Source organism: Oncorhynchus mykiss, chromosome 13 (genome assembly GCF_057628025.1).
Source record: "Oncorhynchus mykiss isolate SJ-2025 chromosome 13, ASM5762802v1, whole genome shotgun sequence".
Lineage (NCBI taxonomy): Eukaryota > Metazoa > Chordata > Actinopteri > Salmoniformes > Salmonidae > Oncorhynchus > Oncorhynchus mykiss.
This window is the reverse complement of record NC_143034.1, coordinates 25,552,806-25,575,050: the sequence shown is the minus strand read 5'-3', so window position 1 is coordinate 25,575,050 and position 22,245 is coordinate 25,552,806. Positions and strand designations below refer to the sequence as shown.

The window sequence follows — 22,245 nt, the reverse complement described above, 5'->3', positions numbered from 1 at the left end:
AAAGTCATTATGCCTTGTATACTGTTGTTTAGGACAGTTATGTTTTAGTTTACAGTGGAGCCCCTAGTCCCACTCTACATGCCTCAGATTCCTCCTTTGTCCCACCCCCAACACACGCGGTGACCTCACCCAGTATAACCAGCATGTCCAGAGATGCAAGCTCTCTCATCATCACTCAGTGTTCTGGGCTTACCTCCACTGTACCCGCACCCCACCATACTCGTCTGCACATTATGTCCTGAATCTATTCTACCATGCCCAGAAATCTGCTCCTATTATTCTCTGTCCCAAAATTCACCAGACAAACAGTTTTGCTAGCCTTTAGCTGTACCCTCATCCTACTCCTCCTCTGTTCCTCGGGTGATGTGGAGGTTAACCCAGGCCCTGCGTGTCCCCAGGCACTCTCATTTGTTGACTTCTGTAATCAAACAATCCTTGGTTTCATGCATGTTAACATCAGAAGCCTCCTCCCTAAGTTTGTTTTACTCACTGCTTAAGCACACTCTGCCAACCCTGATGTCCTTGCCGTGTCTGAATCCTGGTTTAGGAAGGCCACCAACATTTTTGAGATTTCCATACCCAACTACAACATTTTCCATCAAGATAGAACTGCCAAAGGGGGAGGAGTTGCAATCTACTGCAGAGATAGCTTGCAAAGTACTGTCATACTTTCCAGGTCTATGCCCAAACAGTTTGAGCTTCTAATTTTAAAAATGAATCTCTCCAGAAATAAGTCACTCACTATTGCCGACTGTTTATATACCCCCCTCAGCTCCCAGCTGTGCCCTGGACACCATATGTGAATTGATTGCCCCTCATCTTCAGAGTTCGTTCTGTGACCTAAACTGGTATATGCTTATCACCCCGGCAGTCCTACAATCTAAGCTAGATGCCCTCAATCTCACACAAATCATCAAGGAACCCAACCAGGTACAACCCTAAATCCACATGGGAACCATCATAGATATTATCCTGACCAACATGCCCTCCAAATACACCTCTGCTGTTTCCAAATCAGGATCTCAGCGATCACTGCCTCATTGCCTGCATCCGCTTTTGGTCCGGGTTCAAACGACCACCCCTTCATCACTGTCAAACACTCCCTAAAACACTTCTGCGAGCAGGCCTTTCTAATCGACCTGACCCGGGTATCCTGGAAGGATATTGACCTCATCCCATCAGTAGAGGATGCCTGGTCATTCTTTAAAAAGTCATTTCCTCACCATCTTAAATAAGTATGCCCCTTTCAAAAATGTAGAACTAAGAACAGATATAGCCCTTGGTTCACTCCAGACCTGACTGCCATTGACCAGCACAAAAACTGTTACGGTGCGTGAATGAGGACCCAAAAGCGAATTAACTTAAACAGAGCTTCTTTAATTACCAAACATAGGTAGGCTCAGACGGACCGGCAGATTCCGACAGGACAAGACAAGGTTACAGCAAACATGACGACAGTCTGGTTCAGGCATGAAACACAACAAACAAGAATCCGACAAGGACAGGAGCAGAAACAGAGAGAGATATAGGGACCTAATCAGAGGGAAAAAGGGAACAGGTGGGAAAAGGGGTGACGAGGTGGTTAGGAGGAGACAAGGCACAGCTGGGGGAAAGAGGGGGAGAAAAGGTAACCTAACAACGACCAGCAGAGGGAGACAGGGTGAAGGGAAAGGACAGAGACAAGACACAACATGACAGTACATGACAAAAACATCCTGTGGCGGACTGCACAAGCATTGAATAGTCCCCGCGATATGCAACTGTTCAGGGAAGTCAGAAACCAATACATACAGTCAGTCAGTAAAGCAAAGGCTACATTTTTCAAACAGAAATGTGCATCCTGTAGCTCTAACTCCAAAAAGTTTTGGGACACTAAAGTCCACGGAGAACAAGAGCACCTCCTTTTTTCTTTTTTCTATTTTGTTATTGACTGTACGCTTGTTTATTCCAAGTGTAACTCTGTGTTATTGTTTGTGTCTCACTGCTTTGCTTTATCTTGGCCAGGTCGCAGATGTAAATGAGAACTTGTTCTCAATCAGCTTACCTGGTTAAATAAAGGTAAAATAAAATAAAAAATACAGCAGAAACTGCTCCTCTCACATCGTCTTCTGTTGTCGACGCCCTTTGTGGTTTGAAGGTAGACGTGGGCAAATCAAATAAAATGTTATTTGTCACATGCGCGGAATACAACAGTGTAATGAACATGAGGGGAGACAGACGAACTGGTTTAAAGTGCAGGGTGCAGCAGGTGTTAATTGCAAAGGACCACAGGAGGAGGCAGGTAGCTGGGTCCAGGGGCTGCAGAAGGTCATACACAGGTGGTCAAAAGGCAACAGTACAGGCAGGGAAAAGGCTAGTACTGCTGTCTGGGAGATCAGGCAATAGGTATATAACAGGCAAAAAGGCATCGTTAGTGAGGCAGGCAATAACTATCATACACCGGAGGAGTAAATCACGGGAAAACCAGAGCTCTGAAAGACGTGTGTCACAAAACAAACAATACCTCACAGTGATGGGTTGCAAAGAACTGAACTAAATAGTGTGATAATGACATACAGGTGTGTGAAAACAGGTTATTAGAATTCAGGTGATTGGGATCTGGAGAGTGAGCTGCATTCAGGGCATCTAGGTGTTTGAGAGTGTGAGCTGGAAAGTGGGCTGGAAAGTGAGCTGCATTCAGGGGGTGTGAGTTGGAAGCAGACGTTACAAACAGGTGTAGACCTTACAGTGAAATGCTTACTTAAAAGCCCTAAAAAAAAAGTGTTGAGCAACAATAAAATTACAGTAGCGAGGCTATATACAGGGTGTACCGGTACAAAGTCAATGTGCGTGGACACAGGTTAATCCAGGTAATTGAGGTAATATGTACATGTTGGTCAAGGTAAAGTGACTATGCATAGATAATAAACAGAGAGTAGGGGGGGGAGCTCAATTTAAATAGTCTGGTTAGCCATTTGATTAGCTGTTCGGGAGTCTTATGGCTTGGGGGTAGAAGCTGTTAAGAACCTAGACTTGGCGCTCCGGTACAGCTTGCCATGCAGTTGCAGAGAGAACAGTCTATGAGAGTCTTTGGCAATTTTTAAGGCCTTCCTCTGACCACCTGGTAAAGAGGTCCTGGATGGCAGGAAGCTTGGCCCCAGTGATATACTTGGCCTTACGCACTACTCTCTGTAGTGCCTTGCGGTCTGAGGCCGAGCAGTTTCCATACCAGGCGGTGATACAACAAGTCAGGACGCTCTCAATGGTGCAGCTGTAGAACTCTTTGAGGATCTGAGGACCCATGCCAAATCTTTTCAGTCTCCTCAGCGTGGTAGATGGTAGATACCCTTACCATCTGGGGGCTTCAGGAAGTCAAGGATCCAGATGTAGAGGGAGATATTTAGTCCCAGGGTCCTTAGCTTAGTGATGAGCTTTGAGGGCACTACCGTGTTGAACGCTGAGCTGTAGTTAATGAATAGCATTCCCACATAGGTGTTCCTTTTGTCTAGGTGGGAAAGGGCAGTGTGGAGTGCAATAGAGATTGCGTCATCTCTGGATCTGTATGGGAGGTATGCAAATTGGGGTGGGTCTAAAGTTTCTGGAATAATGGTGTTGATGTGAGCCATGACCAACCTTTCAAAACACTTAACCTCTTGAACCTCTGGGGGCAGTATTTCATTTTTGGATGAAAAACGTTCCCGTTTTAAAAATATATTTTGTCACGAAAAGATGCTCGACTATGCATATGATTGACAGCTTTGGAAAGAAAACACTCTGATGTTTCCAAAACTGCAAAGATATTGTCTGTGAGTGCCACAGAACAAATGCTACAGGCGAAACCAAGATGAAATTTCATACAGGAAGTGAGCCAGATTTTGAATGCGCTGTGTTCCAATGTCTCCTTATATGGCTGTGAATGCGCAAGGAATGAGCCTACACTTTCTGTCGTTTCCCCAAGGTGTTTGCAGCATTGTGACGTATTTGTAGGCATATCATTGGAAAATTTAGCAAAAGAGACTACATTTACCAGGTGTCCGCTCGGTGTCCTCCGTCGAAACTATTGCGTAATCTCCAGGTGCGTGCATTTTTCCATTTTGAACAGAGGAGAAACCAAACTGCCACGAGTGATTTATCATCGAATAGATATGTGAAAAACACCTTGAGGATTGATTCTAAACAACGTTTGCCATGTTTCTGTTGATATTATGGAGTTAATTTGGAAAACAGTTCGCCGTTGTAATGACTGAATTTTCGGGGTTTTTTCTTAGCCAATGTGATGAACAAAACGGAGCGATTTCTCCTACACAAATAATATTTTTGGAAAAACTGAACATTTGATATCTAACTGAGAGTCTCCTCATTGAAAACATCCGAAGTTCTTCAAAAGTAAATTATTTTATTTGAATGCTTTTCTTGTTTTTGTGAAAATGCTTAATGCTATGCTAGCTATCAATACTCTTACACAAATGCTTGTGTAGCTATGGTTGAAAAGCATTTTTTTTAAATCTGAGATGACAGTGTTGTTAACAAAAGGCTAAGCTTGTGAGCCAATATATTTATTTCATTTCATTTGCGATTTTCATGAATAGTTAACGTTGCATTATGCTAATGAGCTTGAGGCTATAATTACGCTCCCGGATACGGGATTCCTCGTCGCAGCAGGTTAATGGCTACAGACGTAGTCAGTATTCATTTAGACAGGTTACATTGGTGTTTATGGGTACAGGGACTATGGTGGTCTGCTTGAAACATGTTGTTATTACAGACTCGGTCAGGGACAAGTTGAACATTTCAGTGAAGACACTTGCCAGTTGGTCAGCACATGCTTGGAGTTTCACATCCTGGTAATCCATCTGGCCCTGCAGCCTTGTGAATGTTGACCTGTTTAAAGGTCTTACTGTCCGGAACAGCTGGTGCTCTCATGCATGCTCGAAGAGCGCATAGTCAATTAGCTCGTCTGGTAGGCTCGTGTCACTGGGCAGCTCACGGCTGTGCTTCCCTTTGTAGTCAGTAATAGTTTTCAAGCCGGTGTAGTAGGATTCAATCTTAGTCCTGTATTAACGCTTTGCCTGTTTGATGGTTCTTCAGAGGGCATAGCGGGATTTCTTATAAGTGTCCGGGTTAGAGTCCCTCTCTTTTGAAAGCGGCACCTCTACCCTTTAGATCAGTGCGTACTTCCTGTTTTAGTTTTTGCAAGCAGGAATCAGGAGGATAGAGTTATGGTCAGATTTATCAAATGGAGGGTGAGGGTAAGCTTTGTACACGTCTCTGTGTGTGTCGTAACGTTGGTCTAGAGTTTTTTTTTCTTCTGGTTGACATGTAACAGGCTGGTAAAAAAAATAGGTAAAACGGATGTAAATTTCCATGCATTAATGTCCCCGGCCACTAGGAGCGCCGCCTCTGCTTATGGCTGTATACAGCTCATTGAGTGCGGTCTTAGTGCCAGCATCAGTTTGCGGTGGTAAATACAGCTACGAAAAATAGAGATCAAAACTCTCTTGGTAAATATTATGGTCTGCAGCTTATCATGATATACTCTACCTCAGGTGACGGCCTACTCCTTGCCAAACCCTCCTCTATTCAGGACGACGCTGGGACAATTGTGCACCGCCTAATGGGATTCCCGATCAAGCCCGGTTGTGATACAGCCCGGGATCCAACCAGGGTCTGTAGTGACGCCTCTAGCACTGAGATGCAGTGCCTTAGACCGCTGCGCCACTCAAGAGCCTCTACTGATGGTACAGGTGGATTACCAACTCCCTGTCGGATCCTTACAAGGGACCCCGACCTAGGTCCCTGATATCTTCGTCTCTTCTTCAAGCGAATGACGGGGATCAGGGCCCTGTTCGACTCGTTAAATAAATCTTTGTCCTGATTTCCAGAAGCTCTTTTCGGTCATAAGAGACGGTGGCAGAAACATTTTTTTTTTAAAACACACAATAGCACAATTGGTTAGGAGCCCGTAAAACGGCAGCCATCTCCTCCGGCACCATTACTTCTAACCATCTCATAGAAAAAAAATCAATAGCCTCATTATTTTCTATTAAAATAAATATTTAACTTTGTCAAGCAATGCTCAGTGACCTGTTTTAGGAAAGTCATCCTATATGATACCAGCAACTCGGCAAGCAAACACTCGAGCTGTTAGCCTATGCAGTCCAAACACCACGAGAAGGGAAGAAAGTGCTAGAAACCTGTAATTAGAGCACAGGCTTCGGAGGCTATCAGGACAGGAGAACATTTTTGGCCAACAAAAGTGTGATTGTCCTAGCGTCAGTATCATGACACTAGAAGAGACCCAAATGCAGACACAGGAGGCAGATGGTTGGAGTTTAAGATGTTTAATAAATCCAAAGGGAATAGGCAAGAGAATGGTCATGGACAGGCAAAAGGTCATCCAGGAGGTACAGAGTGGCAGGCAGGCTCGAGGTCAGGGCAGGCAGAATGGTCAGGCAGGCGGGTAAAGAGTCCAGAACAGGCAAGGGCCAAAACCGAGAGGACTAGAAAAAGGAGGAAAGGCAAAGCAGAAACGGGAAAAACTGGTGGTAGGCTTGGAAATACAAGATGAACTGGCACAGAGAGACAGGAAACACAGGGATAAATACACTGGGGAAAACAAGCGACACCTGGAGGGGGTGGAGACAATAACGAGGACAGGTGAAACAGATCAGGGTGTGAGAGTCAGCACTAAGGAGCCATTTATTTAATCCCCTTACTCTTTCGTAATTCCATTAATCGAAATTGTATCCACTAAACAAGTTGCTGGCTTTCTGGGTTGAAAGTGGGACAGGCGAAATAGGCTCATTATTATATGATAGAACCTATTAGGCTTCATAGTGCGCTTCTAAGTGCACTTCAATTGGAGGGAGAGGAGAGGAGAGGAGAGGGAAATAAATAATTTGGGAGGAAAGAGCATTGGGCACAGTGAGCACTCACCAGAAACAGTCCCACATGCAACTGAGTTATGTTCAAAACCGATGGAGAGTAACCACGGGCGGTTTTGAACTGAAAAATGCTTCATTAACCCCTTTCAGAGAATCTGTCCAGCTGTGACAAAACATGAGGAAACATTATAGGTTTCCTGAATTGAAGATGCGGTTGGAGGTTCAGGTTGAGTGGTTGTGGGTTTAGTTAGGGAGATGTATGAGTGTGGTCAGACATGGTTGAGGCATCTGGTAGACCACAGCTCTATATTTCAGACCATTATGCTGGCAGAATGAAGCCAATCATGTGTAGGGCCAGGAGTTTTTCTGAACATGTGACCTGACTATGAAGAAGTCTTGGCCCTGAGTAGGCTATAACTAAACTACATGCCAGAATTTTTTAAGGCATCATGTGTAGGGCTAGGCGTTCATCCTGAACCCCTGACATAGGCTACTAGAGCCTAGTTTTCCTGGTGAAGCCACTTGCTCAAGAGAGAACTCTTGGCTCTAATGGAAATGTTTGGACAAGGAGCTTTACTTGACCATGTGACTTGAGTTGGACAAACATGTGGGCCTAATTCATGTTCTAATAGAAATATATCCATATCTTTCCCCTTCAAATACTTCAAACAACTAGGTAGGCCTTTGGAGTTACATTTGGATGGAAAAGTTATTTATACTGGACTGGATTGGCGGGATATTTATTCAAATTTTCCTGTTTGCTTTTAAATTTGTGCATCCTCATTTGCACAATGTCAAAGTAAATACTATTCAGGGGGCGGGAGGGAAATTAAAACATGATCCCAAAATTGCACCAGCATTACTTAGAATTCAGCACATTATCATTTCAGATTCCTCTCTCTCGCACAAATTATGATTAACATGACATACTAGGAGACTGATGTGGAAAAATATAAAACTCCCTAGTTTTCAAATCTGAATCACGATCGAGTCCAAATGCAGACTCTCAAATTAAGGTTGAAATAAAAGTTTTGCATATTTTACATGTCATGCGAGGTGCATTTTCTTCATACAGAATGTGTCATTGTCAAAAAAACAATGTAAATTATGGAAAAAGTATAAATAAAATACACATGCAGCATAGCAACGATTCAAGGTTCAGAGGTGAGAATTACTATTACATAATTACCAATACATATGCATATTCAGATTGCAAAATGAAGAATTAAAAAACTTTGTGTCAATCAATGGACCCCATATCTATTCTAATCAAGAACATGCTGCCATTAATACAATGTGTCAAAACAAGAATGAATCATAAATATTCAAAACATTTTATGAATTACAGTTGAATTGCTCTATCATGCCATTTCCTCACACCTGATCAACTAGTTGTTGCATGTGGTGCTATAAAATATGTAAACTCCCTCCCAGTCCTAGCCAAAGCAAGTTGTGCATAATACATAACACATTCCCATGTCATTCAAGGCTAACGATGCGCATCCTATGCAATGCAACATGGTCTACATAAAGTGCCTTGCAAAAGTATTCACCCCCCTTGGCGTTTTTCTTATTTAGTTGCATTACAACCTGTCATTGAAATGAATTTTTATTTGGATTTAAAAAAATTCAAGATGGAAAAGTAGTGCGTGCATATGTATTCACCCCCTTTGCTATGAAGCTGGTACAACTAATTACCTTCAGAAGTCACATAATTAATTAAAGTCCACCTGGCAATAATCTGAGTATACATATACCTATTATGAAAGGCCCCAAAGTCTGCCACACCACTAAGCAAGGGGCATCACCAGGCAAGCGCCACCACGAAAACCAAGGAGCTCTCCAAACAGGTCTGGGACAAAGTTGTGGAGAAGTACAGATCGGGGGTTGGGTTATAAAATGTATTTACAAAACTTTGAACATCCCACGGAGACTGGGACAGAGATTCACCTTCCAGCAGGACAATGACCCTAAGCATACTGCTAAAGCAACACTTGAGTGGTTTAAGGGGAAACATTTAACAGTCTTGGAATTGCCTAGTCAAAGCCCAGACCTCAATCCAATTAAGAATCTTTGGTATGACTTAAAGACTGCTGTATACCAACGGAACCCATCCAACTTGAAGGAGCTGGAGCAGTTTTGCCTTGAAGAATGGGAAAAAATCCCAGTGGCTAGCTGTGCCAAGCTTATAGAGACATACCCATCGAGACTTGCATCAGTAATTGCTGCAAAACGTGGCTCTGCAAAGTATTGAGTTTGGGAGGGTGAATAGTTATGCACACTCAAGTTTTCAGTTTTTTTTGTGCCTTATTTCTTGTTTGTTTCGCAATGAAACATATTTTGCATCTTCAAAGTGGTAGGCATGTTGTGTAAATTAAATTATACAAACCCCCTCAAAAAATATTTGAATTCCTGATTGTTAGGCAACAAAATAGGAAAAATGCCAAGGGGGGTGAATACATTTGCAAGGCAATATGATACAATATATTCTTCTCAGACATAGCCTTACCTGTATAAACAGATCATCTTGGACCACCAGTGAGCTAATGTCAATGTATCCAGGGAAGGGGTCGTTTTTGTTGGGCTCTGAGCACGTTAGAGCCCGACATGTTACATACTGTATACCTGCAAGGCAAGGAGATAGAGATTAATGGATATCTGGATTCAGCCAGCTGCAGATCATGCCTCTTATTCCTGGGAACGTGAGGATGCCTGGAAACCGAGGCTATATGTCTGTATGAATTGAACTTGAGGGCACTTTTGTATGGTTTATTCCTTGACAGACTCTCGCTCTCTTCTATCGTTTGAAGGCTGATAATTGGACTGATATTATGGGGGCCTTTCTCTGCTGTGTGTATGTGTGTAATGCTATTCATTTCCATGAGGGCTGTGTCACTCCATGTTAACCAGATCTGACTCCTTGTCTAGACCCATTACAAACCTGGATTAAAGAAGTCGTGGAGAGAAGGAGGGATGAAGAGGCAGAGGGGGAAGGAGGGGTAAAGTAATGAAAAGAATGGAAGAGGAGGAGTGGAGACAGAGAAGAAGAGGAGGAGGAAAGAAGGAGGGAAGAACAGGATGGGAGAAGATTGGGTGAAGTGAAGGAGGAAAATAGAGGAGAGGAGGAGAGAAGAGAAGAGAAGAGGAGGGATGAATAGGAGAGGAGGAGGGAAGAAGAGGAGAGGAGGAGGGTAGAGAAGGAGGGAAGAAGACAATAAACAAAGGGAGATGTGTCTCAGCAGAGGTATTCCACTCCAGTTATAGACGTCTCATTTCAGCGTTGTCTCAACAGTCATGGCATTAAAATAGCAATGTCTTTACATGTGAGGACGTTCTCCCCAGAGCTGTGTCACAAAATGTCAAATTACCTTAGCAAACCCCACAGCAACAGCCAGACACCGTGGGTTTGTTATTCTACCAAAAAGTGATATCTGTCACAAAATCATAATTACGTAGCAAGCTAAATATGGAAATTCTTAAGTCAGGCACTGTACAATGGTAAGACTGTGCCACATAATTCAAGATAGTCACTGTACTGTATAACACTCTATTATATCTGTCACAGTTCAAGGTAAGACCCAGATGCAGGCAACGTCAAATTAACAACAGTTTCTTAATCCAACAGGCAAAAGACAGGTAAAGGGCAGGCAGGGGTCAGTAATCCAGATAGGTGCGGCAAAGGTACAGGACGGCAGGCAGGCTCAGGGTCAGGGCAGGCAGAAAAGTTCAAAACTGGCATAAATTGAAAACAGGAACAATCAAGAGACAGGAACAGAGGGAAAAACGCTAGTAGGCTTGACAAAGCAAAACAAATTGGCAACAGACATACAGAGAACACGGGTATAAATACACAGGGGATAATGGGGAAGATGGGTGACACTTGGAGGGGGTTGAGACAATCACAAAGACAGAATAAACAGATAAGGGTGTGACAATATCATTTTATTGGGTGTAGTGGATTACCTTGGAGAGATATGGCCTTCCTACGGTGTGATGTATGTCATTCCTGGTGCTGCGAGACTGAAAACCTAATTCTCTGTAAGCATGGCTTGAGGGGCCTGGGGCACTGAGAGCCAGAGTTTAAAGTCCTTGAAGGGGTTGGATCAAGCACATTTTTTAGGATATGTGATGAAATGTAGACACCGGATTTATGCAAGTTTCTGTGGACATAGCTGGCAGCAGCTCGGGACACACACACACACACACACACAAACAGCATCCCCTCTATCGCTAGGAAGGAAAGCAGTTAGGCAGAACAAATTCAGAGCTACATTTGTGATGAGTGTGCACTTTCTCAGAATGGGGAAGGCCACTGCGGTTGGCTGTTGGGGGGATGAGGGCTGACGTGATTAGATGAGAGGCAACAGGAACTTCCTGGGTGGTCTATTACTCATGCCACCGGGCACAACTTGTTATACTGTATCTTCCTATTTTATGTATATACCGTATGCTTGGATAACCCCCAATGAAAAAGTAATGATTGTTTAGATGCAAGGTGCAATTGCCATGATATCTGAGAAATGAACCCGAATATAATATCTGAGAGGCAGAATGTGAAATGGTGACACTGTGGATGTAGATTAATCTCAGTCCAATCATATCAACAGTGGAAATGAGCAGGATGGTAGACAACATTTCCCACCAGCAACACTAGTCATTCAGATAATGTGTTGAAACGTATGATCAATGCACTTCACAGACTCTTTCATTGCAGAAAGCAAAAAACACGTTGTTCCACACACTTCTAGTGATGCTCCAAAACAGATTGTAAGGAGAGTCTGAGTAAACAAAGGAAAATATCAGGACAACAGAGAGGAAGAGAAGGAAGAGAAGGATGATGAGAAGAAAGAAAGAAAAGCGTATGACTCACCAGTAGAACCTCTTCACATGCTCATGAACCAGCGGCTATTTACTCCCAAAGTCCAGGGAGGCGTACAACTTCTGACACGAAAGTCAGAAATAGCGATAAAAAAAATGCCTTACCTTTGATGATCTTCTTCTGTTGGCACTCCAAAAGGTCCCAGTTACATCACAAATGGTAATTTTGTTCGATAACGTCCTTTATATCCATAAAAACTCAGTTTAGCTGGCGCACTTCAGTAAATAATCCACCCAGTTTCCCTCCATCAAAATGCATGCAAAATTAATCCCAAATGTTACTAATAAACTCTTCCAAACAAGTCAAACAATGCTTATAATCAAACCTTAGGTTCCCTAATACGTAAATAAACTATCAAATTTAAGACGGAGAATCGTCATTGTCTTTACCGGAGAAAAATACCAAAGAACGCGCTCTCTTCCATGAGCTTGGAAACACTACAGCCAAAATGGGAGCCACCTAGAAAAACTACAATTTCTGGCTAATTTTTCCAAAAACCAACCTGAAACTCTTTCTAAAGACTGTTGACATCTAGTGGAAGCCCTAGGAACTGCAATCTGGGAGGACTTGGCCTTATAATAAAAGTGACAGCCATTGAAAATAGGGGTAGGCTGAGTTTTTTTTTGAGGGGGGGGTTGTTTGTCCTCGGGATTTTAACTGCCATATCAGTTCTGTTATACTCACAGATATAATTTTACCAGTTTTAGAAAGTGTTTAGTGTTTCCTATCCAAATCTCCAAATGATATGCATATCCTAGCGTCTGGGCCTGAGTAACAGGCAGTTTACTTTTTGGCACACTTTTCATCCGGACGTCAAAATACTGCCCCTACCCAAGAGAGGTTAATCATTACCTCATCCAGTGCCTTGCGAAAGTATTCGGCCCCCTTGAACTTTGCAACCTTTTGCCACATTTCAGGCTTCAAACATAAAGTTATAAAACTGTATTTTTTTGTGAAGAATCAACAACAAGTGGGACACAATCATGAAGTGGAACGACATTTATTGGATATTTCAAACTTTTTTAACAAACAAAAACTAAAAAATTGGGCGTGCAAAATTATTCAGCCCCCTTAAGTTAATACTTTGTAGCACCTGGATATGTTTATTTTTGAACCATTCCATTGTAGATTTTGCTTTATGTTTTGGATCATTGTCTTGTTGGAAGACAAATCTCCGTCCCAGTCTCAGGTCTTTTGTAGACTCCATCAGGTTCTCTTCCAGAATGGTCCTGTATTTGGCTCCATCCATCTTCCCATCAATTTTAACCATCTTCCCTGTCCCTGCTGAAGAAAAGCAGGCCCAAACCATGATGCTGCCACCACCATGTTTGACAGTGGGGATGGTGTGTTCAGCTGTGTTGCTTTTATGCCAAATATAACGTTTTGCATTGTTGCCAAAAAGTTCAATTTTGGTTTCATCTGACCAGAGCACCTTCTTCCACATGTTTGGTGTGTCTCCCAGGTGGCTTGTGGCAAACTTTAAACAACACTTTTTATGGATATATTTAAGAAATGGCTTTCTTCTTGCCACTCTTCCATAAAGGCCAGATTCGTGCAATATACGACTGATTGTTGTCCTATGGACAGAGTCTCCCACCTCAGCTGTAGATCTCTGCAGTTCATCCAGAGTGATCATGGGCCTCTTGGCTGCATCTCTGATCAGTCTTCTCCTTGTATGAGCTGAAAGTTTAGAGGGACGGCCAGGTCTTGGTAGATTTGCAGTGGTCTGATACTCCTTCCATTTCAATATTATCGCTTGCACAGTGCTTCTTGGGATGTTTAAAGCTTGGGAAATCTTTTTGTATCCAAATCCGGCTTTAAACTTCTTCACAACAGTATCTCGGACCTGCCTGTTGTGTTCCTTGTTCTTCATGATGCTCTCTGCGCTTTTAACGGACCTCTGAGACTATCACAGTGCAGGTGCATTTATACGGAGACTTGATTACACACAGGTGGATTGTATTTATCATCATTAGTCATTTAGGTCAACATTGGATCATTCAGAGATCCTCACTGAACTTGTGGAGAGAGTTTGCTGCACTGAAAGTAAAGGGGCTGAATAATTTTGCACGCCCAATTTTTCAGTTTTTGATTTGTTAAAAAAGTTTGAAATATCCAATAAATGTCGTTCCACTTCATGACTGTGTCCCACTTGTTGTTGATTCTTCATAAAAAAATACAGTTTTATATCTTTATGTTTGAAGCCTGAAATGTGGAAAAAGGTCGTAAAGTTCAAGGGGGCCGAATACTTTCGCAAGGCACTGTATCAGTCTCATTCTGAACAGTCGTAACTCTCCTGGATCTGCAGGAACCCCAACCTTTGCTCATCATTCACTACCACACAAATGTGTTTAATTATTTATTTACAAACAAACTAAATAATAACACAGAATACATATACACACTTACATGAGCCAAACATCCCTGGACTGACAAGATATGACGGCTTACTAGACAGAGATGGAGAAAGGGGTGGGGAAAATATAAAGATAGAGAAAAAGGGACATTTATCGTGAACACATTCTAGGACTGTCTTCACATTAATCATATACCCTGCACACAAACCGTTGCCCATTTTGGAATAGGAAGCAATGAATGTATTTACGTGTTTGAATGCAGTAGTTCGTCATCTATCTCTGTTGAAACCAAACCTTATTTTTTGGTTTCAACAAAGCACATGCTCAGATTGTCCACCAGATGTCACAATGTCCTTCTTCTTAGTTGTCTGGTCTCCAATGGGCAGTTTTTGTTCTGAACTTGTTCTTCTTTTTTCAAAATTAGCTACATAATATTGACAGAAACACGGCAAATGTGTATTCGATAATATATCCTTCAAGGCAATTGTCTTCTCATTAGAAGTGATTGGAAAAATGTCTACCTCAGTATTTTACACAAGGTTTTCCCCCGGGAGACACTATGTGACCCTATGCCATATATTGTCCCTTACAGGCATTCTTCAAGGGAAATGCCTAAAAAGACGTCACAATGCTGTAGACACCTTGGGGAAAACGTAGAAAACGTAAGCTGATTCGTAGCTCATTCACAGCCATATAAGGAGTCAATGGCATGAGGCGGTTTTAAAAAATGCGGCACTTCCTGATTGGATTTTTATCTGGGTTTCGCCTGTAACATCAGTTCTGTGGCACTCACAGACAATATCTTTGCAGTTTTGGAAACGTCAGAGTGTTTTCTTTCCAAAGCTGTCAATTATATGCATAGTCGAGCATCTTTTCGTGACAAAATCTCTTGTTTAAAATGGGAACGTTTTTCATCCAAAAATGTAAATAGCGCCTCCTATATCGTAGAGGTTAATAAATTACAAAATAAAAAATATATTGAAAATATGGCAAGGTGCATCTGGTGTTTGATGATTGTTGGCCTCAGAGTTGAATGTTAGAACATTAGCATGGAGTTTGACTGGGGCCACCGACTCTGTCTGTAGGACAAAAATAACAACTAAAACAACAACAGGCAGCAGGATGCATCATCGGTACCATCAATCAGTATAATGGAACAAAATGCACCCTGTCATTATGCACCCAGGAATTGGGAAATGTAATTAGACATATATATATATCCATAATTTACAGTAGTGTCATGACTGTCCTGTGAGGATCAAAATGGGCAGATCAAACTGATGGGGGGAGGGGGGGGATGACAGTAACCAGGCCTCTCTCTCTCCCACAGAGAGGACAGGGGGAGCTGCTGGATGGTCACCCTTCACACACACTCCTGTAGGGGAAACTTTCTCTCTCTCTTCAGTATTGGGATCAGAATGTTTTTGTCTAGAGAGAGACTTTTGCAAGCCAAAAATTTGAACGTCCAAAAAGTGAACTCTAGATTAAATATTTCTAACATCCGAATGTGGGAAATGGTCAATAGGTAGACATGGATAACGAATGTCTATTGTCATAAACAATTGTATAAAAATGGTATAATGAAAATACAGTGTGTACACTTTCCAAAATACAGTATTTGTCAAGTTTCTATCCAATACGTGCTATAGACAATATGACACATTATGGAAGTATTTTTGTTAAGATAGGAATGTGATTTTAGTTTTCTAATAAGGTCATTGTTTTGAGAATACATTGCACATTAACCTCTTGAAACTTTTCATTTTTGGAAAAATAACCTTCCCAAAGTAAACGGGCTATTTTTCAGGACCAGATAATAGAATATGCATATAATGGACAGCTTAGGATAGAAAACACTCTAAAGTCTCCAAAACTGTAAAAATATTGTCTGTGAGTATAACAGAACTGATATTGCAGGCGAAAGCCTGAGAAAAATCCAATCAGGAAGTGACTCTTATTTAGAAACCTCTGCGTTCCTATGTGTCCCTATTGAGCAGTGAAAGGGATATCAACCAGAATCATTTTTCTATTGCTTCCCTAATGTGTCTAGTGTCACAAGATATGGTTTCAGGCTTTTATTTTGAAAAATGAGCGTGAGCGACGACATTGCGTCAGTGGTCAGTTGGTGGCTCTCAGAGTGATATGTGCGTAATAGACAAAGAAGCCAACTGACACGGTTGATATATTATCGAATATATATTAGAAAAACACCTTGAGGATTGATTATAAACAATGTTTGCCATGTTTCTGTCGATATTATGGATCTATTTTGGAATGTTTTTCGCCGTTGTCGTGACCGCAATTTCCGGTCGATTTCTCAGCCAAACGTGAAGAACAAACGGAGCTATTTCGGCTACAAAAATAATCTTTATGGAAAAAAGGAACATTTGCTATCTAACTGGGAGTCTCGTGAGTGAAAACATCCGAAGCTCAAAGGTAAATGATTTAAACGATTTCTAAAGACTGTTGAAATCTAGTGGAAGGCATAGAAACTGCAAATGGAGTCCTAAGTCAATGGATACTGTAATGGCATTGAATAGAAAACTACAAAACCAACAAAAATAACTACTTCCTAAATTGATTTCTCAGGTTTTCGCCTGCTAAATCAGTTCTGTTATACTCACAGACACTATTTTGGAAACTTTAGAGTGTTTTCTATCCAATTCTACCAGTTATATGCATATCATATCTTCTGGCCCCGAGTAGCAGGCCGTTAAATTTGGGCATGCTTTTCATCCAAAATTCCAAATGCTGCCCCCTACCCTAGAGAGGTTAATGAGGCAAGGTCTAGATTTTATTCAAATCCAATTTTAGACAACTAACTTAACATTTCATCTTCCCCAAAACATTCTCTTTGATTTGGATATTTTCCATACAACGTACAATGTATAAACATCAAACATCTACTAGGAAAACTCTTCACGTTACAATGTTTTCATAATAACATAATCTATTAACCTTTAATAACAAAACAAAAATGACATACATTTTCATATTCCACCTATCGTCATGACCACCAGTGTGGTTGACCAAAATCATTGTTCCAAAGTCCCTTTATTTCATGTTTAATGTTCTTAGGCTGGTTCTCCATAGTAACAGGACAAAGGAATTTGTCTGTGGCCTGCGATTTACCAGGGGCGTGAGGGGTCATAAAACCACCACATCTTCAGACCCCTAGGTCTCTCCTCCTCTGTTGGGGTTGATAGATAATCTGTAGGGTTGTGGTCTCCTGTAACCTGACCTGATCAGGACACTCATGACACCAGTTTGTCTTGTCTCGTCAAGCCTACCAGCGTTTTTCCCCGTAGTCCTGTTTCTCGGTAGTTCCTGTTTTTTAGTTCTCCCAGTTTTTTATCATTCTGCCTGCCCTGACCCTGAGCTTGCTTGCCGGATTATATCTCTTGACACTGCCCTGGATTACTGACCCCTGCCTGCCTTGACCCTGCCTGCCATTCTGTACCTTATGGACTCTGCCCTGGATTACTGACTTCTGCCTGCCCTTGACCTTGACCTGCCCCCTGTTTTGTAAATAAACTTTTGTTATTTCGAACTGTCTGCATCTGGGTCTTATCCTGAGGTCTGATACTCACATGTGAATGATTAAAGAGATGGTTGGGGCTAAAGCATAAAAGGTTGTGAACGATGCTGGATGGGTGTAGACAAAGAAGAGCTCTCCAGTATGTACCAAAACATTCAAGGGCCATTTTCTCAAAAGTGAAGTTACAAGTTTATCAACTTTCAAAGCAAATTACTTTCCCATTGTTCCTCAACTGTAGTGTATGACATATCATTTTCTAACTCTGAGTCTCTACTTTTATCCAATGTAAAAAACATAAGTTCAAATGTTGCTACATTAAACCTAATCAGTCCGGTCGGGCACATACTGTATGCTACAGGTCAACAATCAACTCTACTTATTTGATTAGCTTCATACAGTAGCAGATCAATTACAAAAGGAACTAAAATGGGATTTCAAGACAATAGTATCATAGATTGTTAAGTTTGTTGGTGCTGCACTTCAGGCTACATACTTCAGTTGTTTCTGGGTTTCATTCAGAGTTATTCAACTTCAATATTTTTTTCACTGATGTTCTTTCCCCTGTGGTCAAAGATATGTAGGCAAAACAAGACTGCAGTCACAGAAAGGTTATCTGGGGTTCTAATTATCCTACTGCCTTCTTTCATCTGAACCCTGGACGCTAGATATCACAACTGACATCTCTTTTGCCATCAAAACATCCTCATTCATTAAAGGTCTAACCCAATTTTACAAGGAAGGCCAAAACTCCATCCCACCACAACAGGCTGAAGTTTCAGGAAGTCTATTGAAACAGCTCCTAAATTAAATGCCATTATCATAATTCTCAAAATTTCACAGTAATATTCAATAGCGTGGATAGATAAATCACTTTTTTGACTGGATTGGTCCTTTATCACCCCAATAGCACCCTAAGACATAATGGCAGAGTCTCATCCCAACGGAAAAAAGGACATGTGTAGTTATGGAAATGATAATGGCGTATTTTAGCCCCAGTGTCCCAAACAATTACTATGTCACCTTTACAACACCTAATTAAGCCTCCTAGGAATTCCTTAAGCATTTATGTACAGTACTCCAAATCAAACCGCACCGGTTGACAGTGCCTTGGATCTGACTAGAGCGGAAGAGGAGGTGAAAGGACAATTTTATGAAGCCAAGAAAATGCAACGTGGCGGTGCTGGAGACGATCCTATGGGGAGAGTATGTGAAAGTGTATGCAAATAAACCATCTGGATTGTTTGAACTGCCTGGGTGTTGGGGAATAAGAGGTCTCTACTACTGAAATAAGACTGTGTTCAGTCCCAAATGGCACCCTATTGCCTATATAGTGCACTACTTTTGACCAGAGCCCCATAGGGAATAGGGTGCCATTTGGGATGTAAACTATGTCCATATACTGTACAGTAGAGCTGATACTCTGTAATGAACTCCAGAGTTTGATGTAGTTAATTTAACAGTTGTGTTTGAAATTGATGAACAAATACTTGAAATGGAATTAGACCTGATGATACTCTATGGATGTCCATCACATTTGCTAGGTGCCATGCTGTCACTGCAGTAAGAATATGTTTAAATTCCAGTCTTATTGTCACGCCCTGACTCTTGTCTCTTTTTTGGTTTGGTCAGGGTGTGATTCTATGTTCTGATTTTCTTTGTTTTCTATTGCTTTGTGTTTGGCCGGGTATGGTTCTCAATCAGGGACAGCTGTCTATCGTTGTCTCTGATTGGGAATCATACTTAGGCCGCATTTCTCCCTATTGGTTTTGTGGTAGTTAACTTTGTTAGAGGCACCATAGCCCTGTTAAGCTTCACGGTCGTTCTGTTGGCGACATTCTAACAAAAAGGAATATGTATGCTCACCACGCTGCACCTTGGTCCGCTTCTTATGACGTCCGTGACACTTATAGATTAATAGACCTGTAATACATATTACAACACAGCATTACATCCTCACACAACTATAAATCGAGAAGGTAATAATCTTCAGAGTTTGAAAAATATGCATGAAATACACTGTACTGGCAACAGCATGTATTCTCATATAGCATACCGTAACGCTAAACATGTAAGGAGAAAATCTCATGTTGTTAGTAGTATGTCCTCGCCAAATAAAACAATTATCTCAGGAGATGAACTTCACACGCTAATGGAGCCCACTTTCCTATAAACCAATACCAATTCCCTCTCGCATTGCAGTGACGTATTACCCACCACCGTCCCTCAATGGATCTTAATGGGGCACACATCTGCACTACCACAGTTAAATTACAAATGATAGCAGCCGTTCAAATGGAGCTGCAACTGCTTTGGTTCACAATGTCACCAAATGTGTAATCTCTGGTGGGGAGGAGTGGTGGCTGCTGAGCTCAGTCATCTATTCCGCTCGGTTGGATACGCTCTGCAAACTCGTCAACAACAACCTCTTTCTAGACCCCGCCACCTTTTATAGGTGTAGTTTAGTGGTGCGTAAAGACATTTTTAAAAAGGTTCATGTTATGGTGGAATAATGTGTGTGCATGTGTAAGTATATTGCTTCTACATGTCTAGACTGTGAAAAAACGTAGTGATTCACACGGCAAATTAATAATACCTAAGTAAGTACTTAGTCTTGGTATGTCTGCATTGTTATCCAATTAGGAATGCTCTGTGAAGTGCTATGAGGTAAATGCAGAGACAATGACACTATTAGTTCACTGCTAAAGGCAATATGGGCAGTTATTAGTCCATTGTGAAAGGCAATATGGAGGTCTGCATTGTCATGACAGTGTGTTTCAAATTAAAGTCTGTTAAAGGTATCCTGAGAAGACCTGCTGGGTCCAGTGAACTGCAAGGGGAGCCGACCTTGAGTTGAGAAATGCACCTCAGTGGAGGGTGAGAAGGAGCAGCCATTTTGGCTCTGGCTCAGTAACACCTTGCAGGGTCGCATCCAGATCAAAGATGGGTGGGGGAGGGGAAGCACTGCGGTGGTGGTTGAGGCCATTTTGGATTAGATCTGCACATACTGTTTGTAAATTAATGGACAGGAGTCTGTTTTTAATGTGGAGGAACCAATTTGGGGTCTGACTCCACAGCACCTTGCTGGTCGCATCATGACAAAGTGGGCCTATGCACTGCAGTGGTGGAAACTGGGGAGGCCATTTTGACTCAAGATGAACATCCCCTTCGAGTATCAGTTTATGCGGAGGAGTGAAACTGCTGACGTAAGGAAGCCATTTTGTCATACAGTGTGTTCCATTGCAGAGTCTGCACCACATAATACAATACAACCACAGTTGGATACTAAACTTTTACTTCCTGGCTACAGGTCTGGGAACACACATAAGGGGCAGATGCTGCTTCTGCCTACACAACACAGGCTCTTAAATAAGAAAAATGGTTTACTGCTCTCTCTCTCCCTCTGTATTACAGTACATCTATTTAAGAATTGTTGATGTCAGAAGCGGGAGGTTTTAGAATGAAGAATCAGTATTGAGCAGCAGAAAGGTGTCAGCCACGGATTACAATGACAAGAGATCATGTAAGCGAAAGCACTCTGGGATTTATAAATTCACTGACTCCTACTAGACAAGGATTGATTTAAACCAGGTTATCTGAAGGAGACTCCAACGACAAGAGCTGAAACCCATCCACAGAAAGGCAATATCCCACATATTACTATTATTACCACAGAATTGGAAATGCTAATTCATTTTTGTAAAGTAAATTTAATACAAAAGAAGACAGAAAAACCTAAAATCTTGAGAATGTATTTTTTCCTATTATGTTCTCGCTCTGCATACTTTATTGAGACGGTGTTGGAGGAATTCTAAATTCCTCTCTATTATTTCCCAATCAGAATTCATTACTCTGTCAATGCATTTTAAAGGGATTGTAAGACCCAATATTGTTATAAGAATGGACAGAGCCCCGGTCTTAAAAGTCAGGTAACAGCGTTTAATTCAAGAGAGTACTGGTACATACACATTTTTCCACAGGTTATAAACTGAAAAGGACGTCAGCATTTTCTAAATGTTCTATCTCTTTCATGACACCGGTAGAGAGGCCCTATAGTTCTCGAGCCTTCCCTCCTCGCCTGAAGCCAAGGTCAGTCAGTATAAATCAGCATTCTAGACAGTCTGGAGATAGTCCGTCCCTGCCATCTGGAGATAGTTCATTCATTTGTACAAAGGAACAGACCGTCATTGTTACTAAACTCCTGACTATATTATATACAATTGGGAATGGGAGCAAGAGAGAAAATTCAGTACAGTACATAATAGCATTTGGACTAGTCAGTCCTGATTGAAATGTATACATAATTAGTCATCATTGCTAAAAATTCCCTTAACATATCCACCCTTTGATTAAATATTATACATTCAAACACACATTGTAGTTATATTCTAATATTGAAAAGCCCATTTCTATTTTTATTAGATATATTTCTTGTCATCAAAACATCACCTAAACATAACCCAACACTTGCATTCGCCATAACTGTTTCTCAGGCCTACATCAGAATCATAACTCTTCTTATCAGGATTTTCGTTACAATCTTTATTAAAAAACAGTCTAATATTGAGATGGAATACAACCTAGCCCCCCTAAACATCAAATGGTCTCATC

The 22,245-nt window shown here is 41.5% G+C and overlaps 1 pseudogene across 1 annotated transcript in view; it reads right to left on the bottom strand.

The window, feature by feature from the left end:
* The window catches only part of LOC110487300 (VPS10 domain-containing receptor SorCS3-like), a 433,335-nt pseudogene that overhangs the window by 353,098 nt on the left and 57,992 nt on the right, over positions 1 to 22,245 (bottom strand). Inside the window, exons 4-6 of the transcript XR_016485458.1 lie at positions 11,734 to 11,801; positions 9,737 to 9,804; positions 9,373 to 9,485 (exon numbers count right to left, since the gene is read on the bottom strand). The product of XR_016485458.1 is annotated as a VPS10 domain-containing receptor SorCS3-like (transcript). The remainder of the gene's footprint in view (positions 1 to 9,372; positions 9,486 to 9,736; positions 9,805 to 11,733; positions 11,802 to 22,245) is intronic.